This window comes from Muntiacus reevesi, chromosome 5 (assembly GCF_963930625.1).
Source record: "Muntiacus reevesi chromosome 5, mMunRee1.1, whole genome shotgun sequence".
Taxonomy (NCBI): domain Eukaryota; kingdom Metazoa; phylum Chordata; class Mammalia; order Artiodactyla; family Cervidae; genus Muntiacus; species Muntiacus reevesi.
This window is the reverse complement of record NC_089253.1, coordinates 90,204,884-90,223,120: the sequence shown is the minus strand read 5'-3', so window position 1 is coordinate 90,223,120 and position 18,237 is coordinate 90,204,884.

Here is an 18,237-nt window from a genome sequence, read left to right as displayed (position 1 = left end):
GTAGCCTGCCAGGCTCCTCCATGGAATTTTTTGTCCATGGAATTCTCCAGGCAAAGATTCTGGAGTGGGTTGCCATGCCCTCCTCCAGAGGATCTTCCCGACCCAGGAATCAAACCTGGCTCTCTTACATCTCCTGCAGTGGCAGGCAGGTTCTTGGCATATTATAGACAATAGATATTACTGTCTCCATTTTACAGATGAGGAAAGTGGGCCTAGAGAAGTTAAATGACTTGTGGTAAGTCAGTAGCACAGTGCTACTTCAAACCATTGTCAATTTGAATCTAGAGCCACTTATGACACATGATGGTGAGCCAGGACTTGTAGATTCAACCCCCAAATTATTCAACCCCAATATTTTGACTACCTAATATGAAGAACTGACTCATTGGAAAAGACGCTGATGCTGGGAAAGATTGAAGGCAGGAGGAAAAGGGGACGATAGAGGATGAAATGGTTGGATGGCATCACCAATTTGATGGATATGGGTTTGAGCAAGCTCCGGAGGTTGGTGATGGACAGGGAAGCCTGGTGTGCTGCAGTTCATGGGGTGGCAAAGAGTAGGACACGACTGAGCAACTGAACTGAACCCCAAGATGAAGATCCCTGTCCCTCATTCATTTCTCCATATGCTGAGTGTTTCTGAATGGTTATTCTATGCCAGACATTGGCTTAGTGAAAGTGGCAACTCAATGTCATTTTATTCTATTCTGCAGCTTCATTCTATTCTGCAGCAATGCAGATCCATATCAAAGGTACATTTGGAGAGAGATTTCTATTGTCCCCAGGATCTAGCTGACCATCAGCCCCAGGGTTGCTCTGCAGGGCTGGGGGGACTCAGCCTCCTCCTGGGAGAATCCAGGCTCTGGGTGTTTCAGGAAATGTCTGACCTGCCAGGTTTCCGTGCGACTGATCAGTTAGAGCTGAGGAGGGGGGTGGGCCGAGAGGGGAGGTTTCCCGTCAGCCCAGCTTTTGTCTCTCACATGAGCCCGAGACAGACAAACCACAACCACAGACCCGACCAGCTGTGGAAGCATCGAACAGGAAACCCAGAACATCTGGTGCTTTACTTCCTCTGAAGGCTGTGTGTGTGTGTGTGTGTCCGCCTGTGTGCATGTCTGTTTTCTCTCCCTCTGTTGTTTAGCAGGACGGGGATGCAGACAGGGTTGGAAACCACAGGCCTTGTGGTGACAAGGGAGCCAGACACTAGCTCCCCACCGCTTATGGTGCCTCATCCCTCCCCGACAGTGACCCAGGATCTGACCTAACCTCACAGGCCACCCTCCAACACCTAGTGTCAAGCCTCCACCAACTTCAAGAAAAGGACTTTTTTTTTTTTTCCGTTTGGATCTGGGTGGTTTAAGAGGAACTTGTTTGCAGATGAAGTGGGAGAGTTCTGCTTAAACCTAACTTGGCCTCAGCATGACTGTGTGTGTTAGTTGCTCAGTCATGGCCTCAGCATACAGACCCATAAAAAGCTGCGCCTGGATGAAAGCTGTCTCTGAAATAACTTGAGCAGAATCTGTGGATGACCTCTGAGGCTGTGTGCTGATCAGGGGGCTGTTTTCCCACTAGTGGTGTTGTCCTATGTGTAAGGCCTGAAAAGACAGGCACTGAGAAGGGGAGAAACATAAAGAAGTGCAAAGAAAAGCCCCCTCAGTCAAATCATAGCACAAGGTTTGCCTCGTAGGCCTGTTGTCTTTACGAGGTAGGATTATGCTCATTTTTACAAATCATAAAATTGAGATGCAGAGGGGGCTCATAACTCACCCCCGGATCATTCAGCAAGTCAGGAGCAGGGCCAAGTTTCAATCAAGTCTGACTCCTGGCTGCACCGTATCTCCTAGATCTCACTTCATTCTTCAATGAACAGTAATCATGCCCAGCACACCACTGGTGCTGAAATTCATGTTTCTGGAATGAGTCAATGAAATGAGCTGGGTGCTTCCAAACTTCCTGAACAGTGACATTTCATTTACCTGGAGGTCATTTACCTAGCCAGGTCAACCGCTTAGATCCTGGCTAAAAATATGAAAGAAGGTAGAAGGAACAACAAGCTGTCAACAGAAGTCACAAATCCTTAAAAGTTCAAATACTTAACTCAAGTGAACTTTTCAGGCTCTTGGTCAGAGTTGGCTTATCCTTACTTTACCTATTTCCAAACAAGGCTGAGCACCAAAAAATTGATGCTTTCAAATTGTGATGCTGGAGAAGACTCTTGAGAGTCCTTGGACAGCAAGGAGATCAAATCAGTCAATCCTAAAGGAAATCCACCCTGAATATTCACTGGAAAGACTGATGCTAAAGCTGAAAGCTCCAACACTTTGGCTACCTGATTCGAAGAGCTGACTCATTGGAAAAGACCCTGATGCTGGGAAAGATTGATGGCAGGAGGAGAAGGGGGTGACAGAGGATGAGGTGGTTGAATGGCATCGCTGACTCAATAGACATGAGTTTGAGCAAACTTTGGGAGATGGAGAAGGACAGGGAAGCCTGGCTTGCTGCAGTCTGAGGGGTCAAGAAGAGTCAGACATAACTGAGTGACTGAACAACAAGTGTTAGAAAGTCTGCTTGCTGACCTTACCAAGCACTGGCTTAGAAAGGAGATGGTCTGCTAGAGGAAACTTGCCGGCAACACAATCTGGGAATTCAACTAGAATTTTCAAGACTAGTAGGTGGCATTAAGGATGCAATGCACCAGGGACACAACTGAACGACTTCACTTTCACTTTTCACTTTCATGCATTGGAGAAGGAAATGGCAACCCACTCCAGTGTTCTTGCCTGGAGAATCCCATGGACAAAGGAGGCTGGTGGGCTACAGTCCACGGGGTCGCAAAGAGTCAGACACGACTGAACGACTAACACACACACACACACACACACACACACCCCTAACACACACACACACACACACACACACACACGGGGTCGCAAAGAGTCAGACACGACTGAACGACTAACACACACACACACACACACACACACACACACACCCCTAACACACACACACACACACACACACACGGGGTCGCAAAGAGTCAGACACGACTGAACGACTAACACACACACACACACACACACACACACCCCTAACACACACACACACACACACACACACACGGGGTCGCAAAGAGTCAGACACGACTGAACGACTAACACACACACACACACACACACACACACACACACACACACCCCCCAGTGTGTGCCTGAAGAATCCCAGGTACGGGGGAGCCTGATGGGCTGCCCTCTGTGGGGTGGCACAGAGTCGGACACGACTGAAGCGACTTAGCAGCAGCACCACCAGGAGCGGTAAGAGACAGGACAGACAAACTGTCTGCTTCTCAGGTATCTGCCCTTAGGCCCTTAGAAAGCCAGATGGAACTGAAGCAAATCTCTGATGGTTTCTCTGGCTAAAATTAAAGGCATAGCAGCGCAGGCACGCAGACTTGAAGAGTGCTCGCTCACAACTTGGTGTTTAAGAACTATACTGGCGCCAACCTGAAATGACACGTGCGCAGTGTACGATGACTTGCTCGTTTTCATACCTGCGGGCAGGCTGAGCCCCCTGCTCTGGAATTGATGTCACGTAAGCGCCGGGGGTGCATGACGTCATCCGAGCGCGCCTCCCACGGTACCCAAGCCCTGGGCTCAGACAAAGGCGTTGCTGTGGAGACGGGGCGTTCGTCCCCGATAAGAGATTGGAGGAGAGCCGGTCAGCTAATGTTGGTAAGGTTTACCGAAAGCTTGCGGGCGGCGCTGTAGGTCTCTGTGTGCATGGGTTCCCCTGGCAACTCAGACGCCTTCTCGAAGTTCGCCCCGCGACTTCCAGGAACCCCGCAAAATTAGAGTCAGAGCCTAAAATTTAATTTGATGGGTTTCTTGACTTAAAGTAGTAAATTTCGGTTGTACCTCTGGTCCAAATAAAGTAAAAATTCAAACTGCCCTAGATCCTATTGTGGGCCGGGCAGAGAGACCCCAATAAGGCTTAAATTTATCACTTAGGCAGCGTAGGGATGGGAAGAAGAATCTGGACCAGACGACTTCGTTCTGGGGGGTAACCTAACCGTTTTGAGCCTCAATTTCCCATAAGCATGAAAATATTTTTTCCTAAGAAACTCTTTGATTCCTTTCTCCCTCGGACTCACGCCGCCGTTCTCTACCTTTCTCCAGATATCAAAGCTCCTTGAAAGAGTATTTGTTGTCCTAGTGGCCCCCTCTCCCCCTCTTTGTTGAATCCTTTACCTGCACAGTTTCTTCCCGTTGTTTTCTCACCTGCTGTGTCAGCAACATTTGAAACAGTTTATCACTTCACCTCCAAGAAACACTTTCTTCACTTGACTTGCAGGACTGCCCACTCTCGGTTTTCTTCTTCCTACTGAAACTGAACAGGACCCTATTGTCCTTGTACCCCACATCCTCTGCCTGCCTTTTGTCTGTGGGGAAAAAAACAAACTTTAGCCAAAGAATAAGTTTAACCAGAGAAGTGAGGAAACTCAGAAACAAAGGAAAACAGTCAAAGGAGAGTAAATAATAATATACCATTAAGCATAGTTCCTTCTTAGTTCCTTCTCAAGGGCTATAGATAATATTCTGAGCCATATCTTGTCAGCTGTCTTATAGACACTGAAACCCCAGCTGGAAGAAGTTAACTACATCATGACCAGACTTTACCCATGACATAAGCCACCAGAATTCCAAGAGCTGGATGCCAGAAATAGAAACAAACTAACCCTGGAGCTGAATATTAACTGTACTTAAAACTGTCGAGATGACACTGGTCAGACCACTGATGACCAGTTTCAAGGTGACTGTCAGCTGATAGTTCTGTTTCTGTATGTAGCCCCCTCCCTCAGCCTCTAAAAGCTCTTGCCCACTGACTGTCAGTGGCAGGGAGTTGGCCTTTGGACAGGCGTCCACCCTCCCTTTTGTTGCTGGCATCCAAAATAAAGGAAATGCCCCTTTCCACCAGCCTGGCCTCTTTAATGGCTTTTGAGCAGTGAGCAGCCAAACCCCACTTTCGGCTATACCACTTCTCAGTCTCAGTTGTTAGTTCTTCCTCATTCCACAGCGCTTTTAATGTTGCAGTGCCCAGAGTACTGGCTCCTTGAATTTCTTTCTTTCCACTTACTATACTTTGGTGATCTCATGTAGTTTCATGACCTTAGAGACCATCTATATGCTGATAAGAGCATCTCCCCTGAACCCCAGTACTTAAATATACAACTATCTATTTGGAATCAAAACTTGAGTTCCAGTCAGCTACTCAAACTCATCCTGTTGGAGCAGAACTCCTGAGCCTCTCCACCAAAATGTGCTCCCCATGCTCTTCCTTCTCTCGGAGAATGGAATACCCAACCTTCGAGCTTTCAGACTCTAAACCTTGTATTCGTCATCCTACATCCAATCTGTCAACAAATTTTTGAGAAACATTTTTTTCTTAAAAATATACCTAGAATCCTACCTTCACTTACACCATCTTAGACCCAGCCCCTCATGTCTCATAGATTATGGGTTATTGTAATGGCCTCCAAACTGTTCTTCCAAACTCTACCATTACCCATTTCTGTCTCAGTCTATGTTTCACATGAAAACAGCCTGAGTAATTCTGTTCAAAGTCATACCACATGGCTTCTTTTGTGCAAAACCTTCCAAAGACTTCTCTCTCACTCAAGTAGAAGCCAAAGTTTGACCATGGCTACAAATGTCCTCTGGGGCTTCCCTGGTGGTTCAGTGGTGAAGAATCCTCCTGTCAACCCAGGAGACACAGGTTTGATCCCTGGATCAGGGGGATCCCCTGGAGGAGGAAAAGGCAACCCAGTATTTTTGCTTGGCTAATCCCATAGACAGAAGAACATAATGGGCTGCAGTCCATGGGGTCACACAGAGTCAGACACTACTGAGCAACTGAACACACACACACACATGTCCTCCATCACCTGGCCCCTGGAAGCTTTCTGAGCCCCTCTCCTAATTTCCACTCACTTACTTCCTTTACTCCAGTCACATAGGTCATTTTGCCAGCCTTCCATCTGCCTCCAGGACACTGAACTTGCTTTTACCTCTGCTTGGAGCTTGTCCTCAAATAGCCCCAAGTCTCCCTCTCTCACCTCCATCAAGGCTTGACTCAAACAATCCTTATGCAGATAGGCATTCTCAGACTTCCCTGGGAGTCCAGTGATTAAGACTTTGTGCTTCCAATGCAGGGGGAGTGGGTTCAATCCCTAGTTTGGGAACTAAGATCCCACATGCTTCAAGGCATGGGAAAGAGAGAGAGAGGGAGAGATGGAGAAAAGAACGCCGTTCTCTGACCTCTGATTTTGAGTTAGAGAATCCCACACTTCCACTGGGCTTCATGGCATTTATTCTTAATGTCAGTGAAATAATATTTCAGACTTTCATTCAACAACAGGGAACACCTCACCCCCATGTGACCAGCAAGCACCATGCTTGCTGGAGACTCTATGGAGAACCTAAACACACATTTCCTCCTGTCCGGGTGTCTGGATCCTGAGGATGGGATACGGTCGACATCCAGGTAGTCTTCCAAATACGTGACTAATTGCAAATTGTGATGTGCATGACAGAGGAGAAACAACATAGTGCTGAATGGGGAATGTTGGTGGGGAATCTCTCTGAGGGAGTGACTTCTTAATAGCATTAGTCAGCTTGGGCTGCTGCAACAGAATACAGCAGGCCAGGTGGCTTCAGCAGCATACAGTTATTTTCTCACAGTCCTGGAGGCTGGAAGTCCAAGATCAAGGTGCAAGCAAGTTTGCTTCCCCCTGAGGCCTCTCTCCTTGGCTTACAGACTGACACCTTCTCCCTGCATCTTCACATGGCTTAAAAAAAAAAGTTGTCCATACTGCACAGTATGTGGGATCTTAGTTCCCAGAAGAGGGATTGAACCCATGCCCCTTGTGGTGGCAGTGTGGAGTCTTAACCACTAGACCACCAGGGAGGTCCCACAAGGCCTTTCTTCTGTGCACTTGCAGCCATGGCTTCTCTCCAGATGTCCTAATCTCGTCTCATGAAGACAGCAGCCAGATCGGATTAGGGCCCACATTAATTTTCTCATTTTAACATACTTAACTCATTAGAGGCTCTGTCTCCAAAAGCAGTCATATTCTGAGGTGCTGAGGGCTGGAAATAACATTAATTAAGGCCCTAAAGATGTATAGGAAGGAGAGATGGGACAAGGGGAACCCCAGGAATAGGGAAGAATATACACAGAAATTCCATGACTGGAAAGAGTATGACAACTTGGAAGAGACGATAGGTCCATGTAGCTTGAGCTTGGAGTGAGGGGTCTTGGTAGGAGATACACTGGGGTTTGGGGGCAACAGGACCCTGGAAGCCACCTAGGCCTGTGATTGATGATGTGATAAGTGTTGTCTTATGAAAAGATTCCTCTGAGGACAATGAGTGGAGGGAGGCTGTCCCCAGCTCCAAGGTTGTGGGCTGGTGAGGATTATATGATAGATTACATGATGAGTGTCTCATTCAAGGGCTCAATGAAGGATTAACTATGAGTATTTTTAAAAATAATTGTATTTATTTATTTTATTTTTGGCTGTGCTGGGTCTTCATTGCTGCATGGGCTACTCTCTTGTTGCGGCAAGTGGGGGCTATTCTCTAGCTGAGGCAGGCGGGGGCTACTCTCTAAGGCTTCTTACTGGGGTGACTTCGCTTGTTGAAGAGCATAGGCTCTAGGTGTACGGGCTTCCGTAGTTGCAGCACATGGCCTCAGGAGTTGTGGTGCTTGGGGTTAGCTGCTCCGCTGCATGTGGGGTCTTCCCAGATCAGCAATCGAACTCTGTCTCCTGCATTGGCAGGCAGATTCTTTACCACTGAGCCACCAGGGAAACCCCAAATATGAGTATTTTCAATAGTGCCCCCGACACAGTTGATAGCCGAAAAAGAGACCAGACACAGGCTTAACAAACTGAAATGATAAACACACAAGCATAGTAAGAAGCATCCAAAAGAAACCAGTCTCCACATTCGGGGGTGTTGGATACAGCATAGCTTAGACAGATGTGATTTGTGATTGAAACAGAAAGTTTTAGATGAAACTAGCACAAAGAGAAAATGTGTAGATAGAGCAGATGAACATTTACTCCTGGAAGCCAAACTACAGTGGAAATGATTTGGTGAGAGGGAGCACTCATCTTTATTTTTTTCAGGCCCAGCTAAAAAGCTTCCCTTAGGCTTTACCTTTGGCGAAATGGATTCACAGCAGGTAGTCCTAAAAGACTTGGGATAAAGGGGGTAGTCATCTCCCACAGACTCTCAGTAATGGTGGGGACAGAGGGTTCTCAGTTCATTCCTAGAATTCATATCAGGAAGTGAAACCCGGTGTCATCTCCCTCCCACCTTGGTGAGTGGAGAGTGGTGAGTCTACCCTCTGATGACTTCATGCAGCAAAGTTCGTTGTTTCTTTGCATTGGAGGGGAACAAGATGAGTATTTCGTCTCAGGGGCCAAGGAACATAAATAACTACCCACCTTGACAGCCTGGACAAGGGGCCATCTGCCAGTGACTGGGAATCTTCAGGACAGCCCATCCTAATTGGGGGCCAAATGAACTTTGGAATCTGCTGCTTCCCTGGTGGCTCAGATGGTAAAGAATCTGCCTGCAATGTGGGATACCTGGGTTCGATCCCTGGGTTGGGAAGATCCCCTGGAGAAGGGAATGGCAACCTACTCCAGTATTCTTGCCTGGAAAATCTCATGGACAGAGGAGCCTGGTGGGCTACAGTTCCTGGAGTCGCAAAGAGTTGAACATGACTTAGCGGCTAAGCACGTGTATCACGTATATATGTTACCTCTCGTAAGTCTGGTCTGGCCTTGAGCTACACAGACCCTAACGCCTCCTCTTTATAGAGTCAAGTATTTGATAATAGCTGTATGGTACCCTTCTTAGGCCTCTGATACTGATACCAAAAGCTCAGTTTCTCTGTACACCAGTGCTAAATCAAATCTCGGAGACAGAGTTTTGAGTGAAGTAGAAAAAAAAATTAGCTGTATTGCTTAGCCAGGCAAAGGGGGACACAGCAGGCTCATGCCTTCAAAACCATGTGTCCCAACTTGGGGAAGACAGTGAGAAGTTTTCTAGTAATTGTTCAAAGTGGGTGATTAACTCATGGACATTCTTCCGATGGGTTGATGGTGAGGTAAGTAGGAGTCCACATCGTCAACCTTCAGGTCAGCTGCTCTGGGGTCTGCATGCTTGTGAGTAGCATACCATCGTTAATCATTAACTTCTCCCACCTAGAGGGGGTTTCGGTATCTGCAAAATAGCTCAAAGATATTATTGTGTGTATACATTGATAGGGAAATGGGCCCTTGCTCCAAGGCTGCTCTTGACTGTTTATTCCTCCCTGGTCTCACATCCCCTCCCTTCTGTAATTAACAAGGGCTTGAATCTGCCCATTGGAATTTAAGGAAGGTCATGGAGGCTGAATGAAGGCTGTTTCCTAAAAATAAATACATAAGCAAAATTATTTTTAAAAGAAAAAAGAAATGGGGGACACAGAAAGGCCTTGTGCCCAGGAGCTCCACGGGGCCCTGCATGGTGTTGAGACTTCTGTTCCCAAACTGAACACCACCCCCTTCCCCCAAAAGTGTTCTTCTCTTAAAAGTAATTTTATGACTCTCCTTGTACATAAATCATAACATAACTGTCTTTGGATTCATTCTGGTAAGAGAAACCACTGGGACAAGTGGTACATTTAATAGTTTCTGCTCTACACTTCCAGATCACCCTCCAGAATGGGTGCTTTCTGTTTATATGCCCACAGTCAGTTTACAGGAGAGCCTATTTCCTCACTCCCTCGCCACCAAACTGGGGAATTTTCACTCTTTTAATTGTTGCCAATCTGATAGGGGAGAGTGATTATCTCACGCTTGCTTCCATTTCATTTCTTTGATTATGGGTGAAGCTGGACATGTTTTCCAACCACATCCTATACTTTTGCAATCGAGTTTTGGAGCTAGATGAGGGAGCTTACATGTATTCCAGTTACATTTTATCTTGCTGGATTCCATCAATCATTCCTTCCTGTTGAGATAATTTGGATCCCGATTCTGTGATTCCAACATATTGGCCTTCCCACACAGCCCTGTGTTGTTTGCACGGTTGATAAGCAGTTATCTTTGGCTTCATCCAAGTTGTTGATAGGATGTTGAAGAGTTTAGGGCCAAGGATAGGACTGTTGGGCAGGCCACTGGAGAACGCCTCGGGAGGACACTGTCCTGGGCACTGTTTGGATTCCACCTGACCACACCCAGGAGCCACGGGGAGGAGGGGCAAGGGGCGGAGCCTGCAACTGGGCCAGGGGCCAGGTACAGACTCCAGCCCGAACACTAATTAGTTGTGTGGCCTTGAACAAGTTGTGTCACCTCAGAGGGAGATGTGACACATGATTACCTACTGTCCCTTCAAGCTCTCGAAGCCTGTTGGTCACTATTTTGTCCATAAAGATTTCATGAGAAACTCTCAAACTAAAGTCAGAAGTCATCACTCTGGGATTTCCCTGGTGGTCCAGTGGTTAAGACTGCACACTTCCAACGCAGGGGTGCAGAGAATGTAGGTTCGATCCCTGGTTGGGAAACTAAGATCCCACACGGGATGTGGCACAGCCAAAAACTAAATTAATACACAAAGTCATGTGTGACTCTTTTGTGACCCCATGGACTGTAGCCTGCCAGGCTCTGCTCTCCATGGGATTTTCCAGGCAAGAATACTGGAGTGGGTTGCCATTTCCTTCTCTCGGGGATCTTCCTGATCCAGAGATCAAACTCCAGTCTCTTGCTTGGCAGGCGGATTCTTTACTGCTGAACCACCAGGAAGTTCAAATAGATAGCTAAATAAGATTAAAAAAATAATAATAATCATCAGACAAGATTATTCTAAGGAAGGAACAGTAAATACCCCCATGTAACATATAAAGAAACTAAAAGAGAAACTAAGTAACTGATTTAAGTGACATAATGAGTCAGTCTTAACTCTGGCCACCTGGCTTCTTATAGCCATGTCTGCGAACTAGTTGTTGATTTTTCACCTTGTAAATTTACCACCAGCTTACGTAAAGATGGCCATTCCTTGCTGTGTGTTCTTGCTCATTCATACTAATAATAACCGTAAGAATGATAACAAAGGCTGCTACTTAGCTGTCCTGTGTGTGTGCCAAGCGCGGTCCTGAGTGCTTCACACGATTTAACCCTTTAATCTCAACAGCACCCCTGCAGAGTCAGTGCTGTTTTCACTTTTTTTTTTTTTCCACAAATGATGAACTGGAGGTACAAAGCAGAGTTTAAGTGACTGGCCTGAGGTCACCCATCCTGAAGGGCAGAGGAGCTGGGCTTAGGACTCAGGCAGCCCTGCTCCCCCATTTACTTCTCTCGGGAAAGAGAAGTAAATGAGGACAAAAATGTAATAGCCATTAGAAGTTAGTGCTAGTCGCTCAGTCGGGTCTGACTCTTTGCAACCCCATTGACTATATGTAGCCTGCCAGGCTCCTCCGTCCATGGAATTCTCCAGGCAGGAATGCTAGAGTGGGTTGCCATTCCCTTCTCCAGGGGATCTTCCCAACCCAGGAATCGAACCCAGGTCTGCTGCATTGCAGGCAGATTCTTCACCCTCTGAGGCAAAATGTGGCAAGGATTAGAAGTCATTTCTCCCCCCAGTTATGAATGCCTTGCAAACAGTGGTCTCAGCTGTTTATGGAGGAACAAAGGATTTCTTTCACCCCCTGAATGAACTGTGTGTAAAAGGGAGAAGGAGCCAGGTGGAAACGGGAAGTCAGGTCATGAGTAACCTCTCAGGTGGGCGCACAGGCCCAGCAGAATCCCGAGTGGACAGCAAAAGCTGACAGTGAGCGTGACCTCCACGTGGGACACATGAACACCAGGACCCAGGAGCACAGCCAAGCCTGATCATGAGACAGGTCCCTGCTCTACAGCCCCCGCCTTCCAGTAACAAGATCCTGAGCACAGCGGCTGCTGGCACAGGGGAGGGAAGGGCTGTAGACCCGGCCAGGACTGGGCGCCAATCCACGGATTCCCAATCTCGTCTTCCAGTTGCTAGACTACACTGCTTTCCAGTACATTATTTGGGATATAAAAACGACAACGTAAGGAAAGCATTTTCACATAAATAATTTCAACCTCAACGAGGCAAACTGGCTTCTGATTCCTTTGGCAGGAGCAGGTGATGAACTCACTCCGATTGACATATTGAGAGCTGCTCTTCCCAGATCCAGCTGGCAGCTTTATAATTATGGAAACGTCCGTGTTGTTCCCACTTACCCAGGGCTAGGCCTGCTGGTATCTGATTCAGTGTTTACTTCATGAATGAGGTCAGTTCCCAGCACAGCTGGGCTTTCAGCAAAGAAACCAGAGTGGTCAGGAGACCGCGTTCTCACTCGCATCTGACCAGGGATGTCAGGGCCGCCTTCTCACAGCTCACCCACATTAGCCACTTGCTCTGGCATTTTCTGGGGCTTGGCTCTCCTCCCCGCTTCGCTGACACTTCCCTGTAGAAGCAGACAGAGCCCGCGCAGCAGCCTGGGCTCGATGAGATCACGTCCAAGTTTCCCACAGTACACAGTTCACTCTTCAACCTGCCCCCCCGGTATTGCAACATCTCGCCCCTTAGGAGTTTCAGAACTGCCAGGAAACTGGGTAGGTTTTTGGGGTTTTTTTGTGTTTTTTTTTTTTTTAATTATTTATTCCAGGATGGTTCCACTTGTGTGGTGTGAGAATGACTCAGAATGCCTTGGAAGCCACCTCCAGAGGTAACTATGTCCCACAGGCCAGAGCATCCTCTGGGCCAACTCCCCACACCGATGAAAACAAGAACAAAAGCTCAGGAGGGCTCAGAGCACTTGTTTATGGAGTGACATCCCCAAAGTTTGCGGAAGGGACCCGGAAAACCGTTGGGCAGAGAGGAAAGGTGATGATGCTCCAGGGAAAGGCAGGGCTAAGCTCCTAAAGGCTGCATGGTCAGCAGTAGACTTCAGTGTCACTGACCCACTCCCCTTCTTCCTGACTGCAGCCATGGGTCAGCAGCAGGATAAAGCCTGAAGTCTGAGTCTGAAGCAGCTATTTCTCAGCTCTGGAGTGTGCGTGTGTGTGTGTGTGTGTGTGTTTAGTCACTCAGTCGTTTCTGACTCTTTGCGACCCCATGGACTTAGTCAGTCAGTCTCCTCTGTCCATGAGGATTCTCCAGGCAAGAATACTGGAGAGGGTTGCCATTCCCTTCTCCAGGGGATCTTCCCAACCCAGGGATCGAACCCAGGACTCTCGCATTGGGAGCAGATTCTTTCCCTGTCTGAGCAACCAGGGAAGCCCAAATGTCTTTGTCTCAATGAGATAAGGTCCTAGGAAGGTTAGAGATAGCAATTTGGTTTGGATTCCACAGTGATCATGGGAATCATATGCTGAGATAGTTTCACTTAAAATCTGGGGCAGAGTGGAGGGGAATCTGGAGTAGAAAGTGGTTTAGAAGCTGCAGGCAAAGGCAGATCCAACAAGGAAGCTTCCTCTTTCTCAACCTTGACAAGGCAGAGGATGTGCCACAACCCACATTCGCCCCTCCTAATAGAGCAATGAGACCGGTGGCTGCTAACACACATCCCGGAAAGCAGTGTGGAGGAGCCACAGTTCCAGATGTAAAGATGTAAGCTCTCTCCTCTGACCTCAGCAGGGTTGTTTTAGGAATACTCTGCTTTCTCTCTCATCCAAAGGGTGAGTCCTGGGGTACAGGAGACCTCAAAACATCTCTCCCCACCAGAGGATCTAAAGAGCCCGTTCGAGTCGAGTCGGATTCAGATCACTTTCCTGACATCCTCCCTCTGGAGTACCACCTGAGACTTCTCTAGTGGTCTAGTGGTTGCAAATTCACCTGCCAATGCAGGGGACATGGGTTCAATCCCTGGTCCAAGAAGATCCCACGTGCCAAGGGGCAGCTAAACCTGGGCACCCCAACTACTGAGCCCAAGCACAGCCAAAAATATTTTTGAAAAAAAGAGTACAACCTGTGTCAGCCCCAAGGTGCTCCATCCACTCATTCCCGTGACCAAAACCCCCATGACTTGCTGTCAGTGCTGTTGCCTGTTCTAGCCATCATTGTCATGTCACCTTCCATGTGCTTCTGGGAGTTTTTGAACACTAGACTCTAAACAAAGTTCCTTCCTTCACCCCCTCTGGCCTCATCACCTCAGCTCTCTGTCCACTCAGTTGCTGCCACCCCAGCCATCCTGCTTATTCTTTAACTTATCAGACACACGTGCACCTGGGGTCTTGGCACATGCTGCTTCCTTCATCTGGAACATACTCTCAGGGTCATCCATGTGACTCCCTCAATCCCTTCCTTTAGGTCTTCATCCACATGCCTGCCAGCCAGTGAGACCTTCCCAACCACGCTCCTCCCCGGACCACCCCAGCCACCCACCCCTGTGTGTCCTCCTTCCACACAGATGATCTTTGGAGCTTTCATCCATATCTGTAATAGCAGATATGGATGCTGTTCTGTTCTGTTCTCTGCCTGCCTCCCCCATTGGAACACCAGCTCTGTGCAGGCAAGGATTTTGATATTTGTTTGTCCACTGTCACAGCCCAGTACCTGTACACAGATGATCTTTGGAGCTTTCATCCATATCTGTAATAGCAGATATGGATGCTGTTCTGTTCTGTTCTCTGCCTGCCTCCCCCATTGGAACACCAGCTCTGTGCAGGCAAGGATTTTGATATTTGTTTGTCCACTGTCACAGCCCAGTACCTGTAATGGGGCTTACATATCCACCGTAAAGGAGGCTGAGTGCCGAAGAATTGATGCTTTCAAACTGTGGTGTTGGAGAATACTCTTGAGAGTCCTTTGGACAGCAAGGAGATCAAACAAGTCAGTCCTGAAGGAAATCAACCCGAGTGTTCATTGGAAGGAGTGATGCTGAAACTGAAGCTCCAGTACTTTGGCTACCTTATGTGAAGAGCCAACTCACTGGAAAAGACCCTAATGCTGGGAAAGATTGAAGGCAGTAGGAGAAGGGGACAACAGAGGATGAGATGGTTGGATGGCATCACCGACTCCATGGACATGACTTCGAGCAAACTCTGGGAGATAGTGGAGGATACAGGAGCCTGTTGTGCTACAGTCCATGGGGTCACAAAGAGTCAGACATGATTTAGTGAGTGAACAACATTAAATACACGTTGAAATATTTCCTGAGTGTCCCCTGCACACTGGGTACCACCCAAGACACTGGATGTTTTTGCAAAGTCTATTCAGTGATTAGGCATTCACTCTACTTTAAGGAACTCACTTCATGGCAAATAGAAAGAGAAAAGGTGGAAACTGACAGATTTTACTTTCTTGAGCTCTAAAATCACTGCATATGGTGACTTCAGCCATGAAATTCAAAGACTCTTGCTCCCTGGAAGGAAGGCTATGACAACCTCAGTTCAGTTCAGTTCAGTTGCTCAGTCATGTCCGACTCTTTGCCACCCCATGGACTGCAGCACACCAGGCCTCCCTGTCCATCACCAACTCCCAGAGTTTACTCAAACTCATGTCCATTGAGTCAGTGATGCCATCCAACCATCTCATCCTGTCTTATCCCCTTCTCCTCCCTCCTTCAATCTTTCCCAGCATCAGGGTCTTTTCAAATGAGTCAATTCTTTGCATCAGGTGGCCAAAGTATTGGAGTTTCAGCTTCAACATCAGTCCTTACAATGAACACTCAGGACTGATCTCCTTTAGGATGGACTGGTTGGATCTCCTTGCAGTCCAAGGGACTCTCAAGAGTCTTCTCCAACACCACAGTTCAAAAGCATTAGTTCTTTGGTGCTCAGCTTTCTTTATAGTCCAACTCTCACATCAATACATGACTACTGGAAAAACCATAGCCTTGACTAGATGGATCTTTGTTGGCAAAGTAATGTCTCTGCTTTTTAATATGCTGTCTAGGCTGGTCATAATTTTCCTGCCAAGGAGTAATCGTCTTTTAATTTCATGGCTGCAGTCACCATCTGCAGTGATTTTGGAGCCCCCCAAAATAAAGTCTACCACTGTTTCCCCATCTATTTGCCGTGAAGTGATGGGATTGGATGCCATGATCTTAGTTTTCTGAATGTTGAGCTTTAAGTCAACTTTTTCCTCTCCTCATCAAGAGGTTCTTTAGTTCTTCTTCACTTTTCGCCTTAAGGGTGGTGTCATCTGCATATCTGAGGTTATTGATATTTCTCCTGGCAATTTTGATTCCAGCTTGTGCTTCATGACAACCTAGACAGTATGTTAAAAAGCAGAGACATCACTTGCCAACAAAGTTCTGTATAGTCAAAGCTATAGTTTTTCCAGTAGTCATGTACAGATGTGAGAGTTGGATGTAAAGAAGACTGAGTGCTGAAGAATTGATGCTTCTGAACTGGGGAGCTGGAGAAGACTCTTGAGAGTCCATTGGATAGCAGAGAGATAAAACCAGTAAGTTCTAAAGGAAATCAACCTGAATATGCATTGAAAGGACTGATCCTAAAGCTGAAGCTCCGACACTTTGGCTACCTGATGTGAAGAACCGATTCACTGGAAAAGACTCTAATGCTGGGAAAGATTGAGGCAAAAGGAGAAGGGGGTGGCAGAGGATGAGATGGTTGGATGGGATCACCGACTCAATGGACATGAGTTTGAGCAAACTCTGGGAGACAGTGGAGGATAGAGGAGCCTGGCGTGCTGCGGTCCATGGGGTCGCAAAGAGTCAGACAGGACTTGGCAACTAAACAACAACAGCAAAGGAACTCAATAGTTCTAGAAGCTGAAAGAAGCTTCCTGATTCCTCAAAGAGATTGGAAGAGTTGGACAAATAGTTTGCCTCTCTTACTCACTGCCCCTTTGATTCTGTATATTCTGCTTTTCCAACAGACACAGGAAAGGGGAGGTCATTCCAGAGAAAAGGCAGAACCTTCGATGATTTAGGAACACAGGTGTTCGCTCTGCCGGGGCCGACCGGGTCTGCTTTTTACAAGCTCCTGAGGAGGAAATGCATCTGACGTGTTGTCACCTCCCTAGTTGTTAACAGAGCCCTGGGACTGGCGGGGCAGTGGGTGAGGCAGCCACAGGCAGGCGGACGGCCGTTACACAAGCTTTCCAGAAAGATCGCGGGAGCTGATGCCCCAGCCACAGGAGAGGGACGGAGCCTGCAGCCAGCAGCCGGGCTGGAAAGTCTGTGTAAAGGACACCTGGAGGAAACGGGGCCTCCACCCCTCTCCGCCCCCCTGGAACCCTGCCTTTCTCACCCACTTCCCACCCAAGCGGTTCACAGCCCCAGAGGCTCACCACGTCTTGATCATTTGAAAGCTCACTGGTTTCTCCTGACACATCAGAAACTTTTTTTTCTTCCCTCCTTCTTGAAAAGCCTTTTTGTGAGGTTGGGAGTGACCCAAAAGTAACCTCTCTATTCCTGTCTGAAGGGAAAATATTTCCAGATCAGAGGAGCAGTCTGCAGTGCTAAGCCCGGGCATATATGAATACTCGATTATGCCTCTTAAGTCCAGAGCCAGTCACAGTTTCAGAAACGAGCCATAAGCAGAGCAAAGGCGTCGTGAATCAAGAGGTTTATTATTTTCCCCTATGAAGTATTTTGAAACTGAAGTTTCCACATTTTTAAGGGTTTGATGTCATAAATTCCCATGTAGGACTGCATTTTGAAAAACAGGGTCATTGTATGTGTGTCCGAATGTGAGAGGTTTAGTGCATAACTTAGAACCAGGAATTTGAGATGCACAGGCAGGCCAGGCCACTGGGCACTTGCTGTCATGAGTTCATGTGATGGTAAGACTGTTCCGGAACCGTCTGGAAGTTAAATGTTAGTCTTCTGAAAAGAAGTGGGACCTCCCAGCCCAGCTGTTGTTATGGCAAGTGCAATGTAAGCAGGTTTCTATTTAAAACGCTCACACCTGGTAGTTGACTATTTCTTATTTTCCAAAGGGTACCCTCTCTCCCCCAAATTTTCTTTTCCACCTCCCCTTTTCCATGCTAGTCTGGCTTAACCCAACCTTCTGGGTTTAACCCAACCCAAAGGCATGAAGAGGAGGACATTTTTTAAAGGAGTTGGAAAGTTGTGGTCTTGTGCTGCCATAACTGGGCTCGGATGGAGACAAGACAGCCCTGGAGACAGTGATGGGGGTGAGGGATGGAGAGGCACGGGAGACTGGAAGAAAGGTTTCCCTGGCTTTGTGTGAAA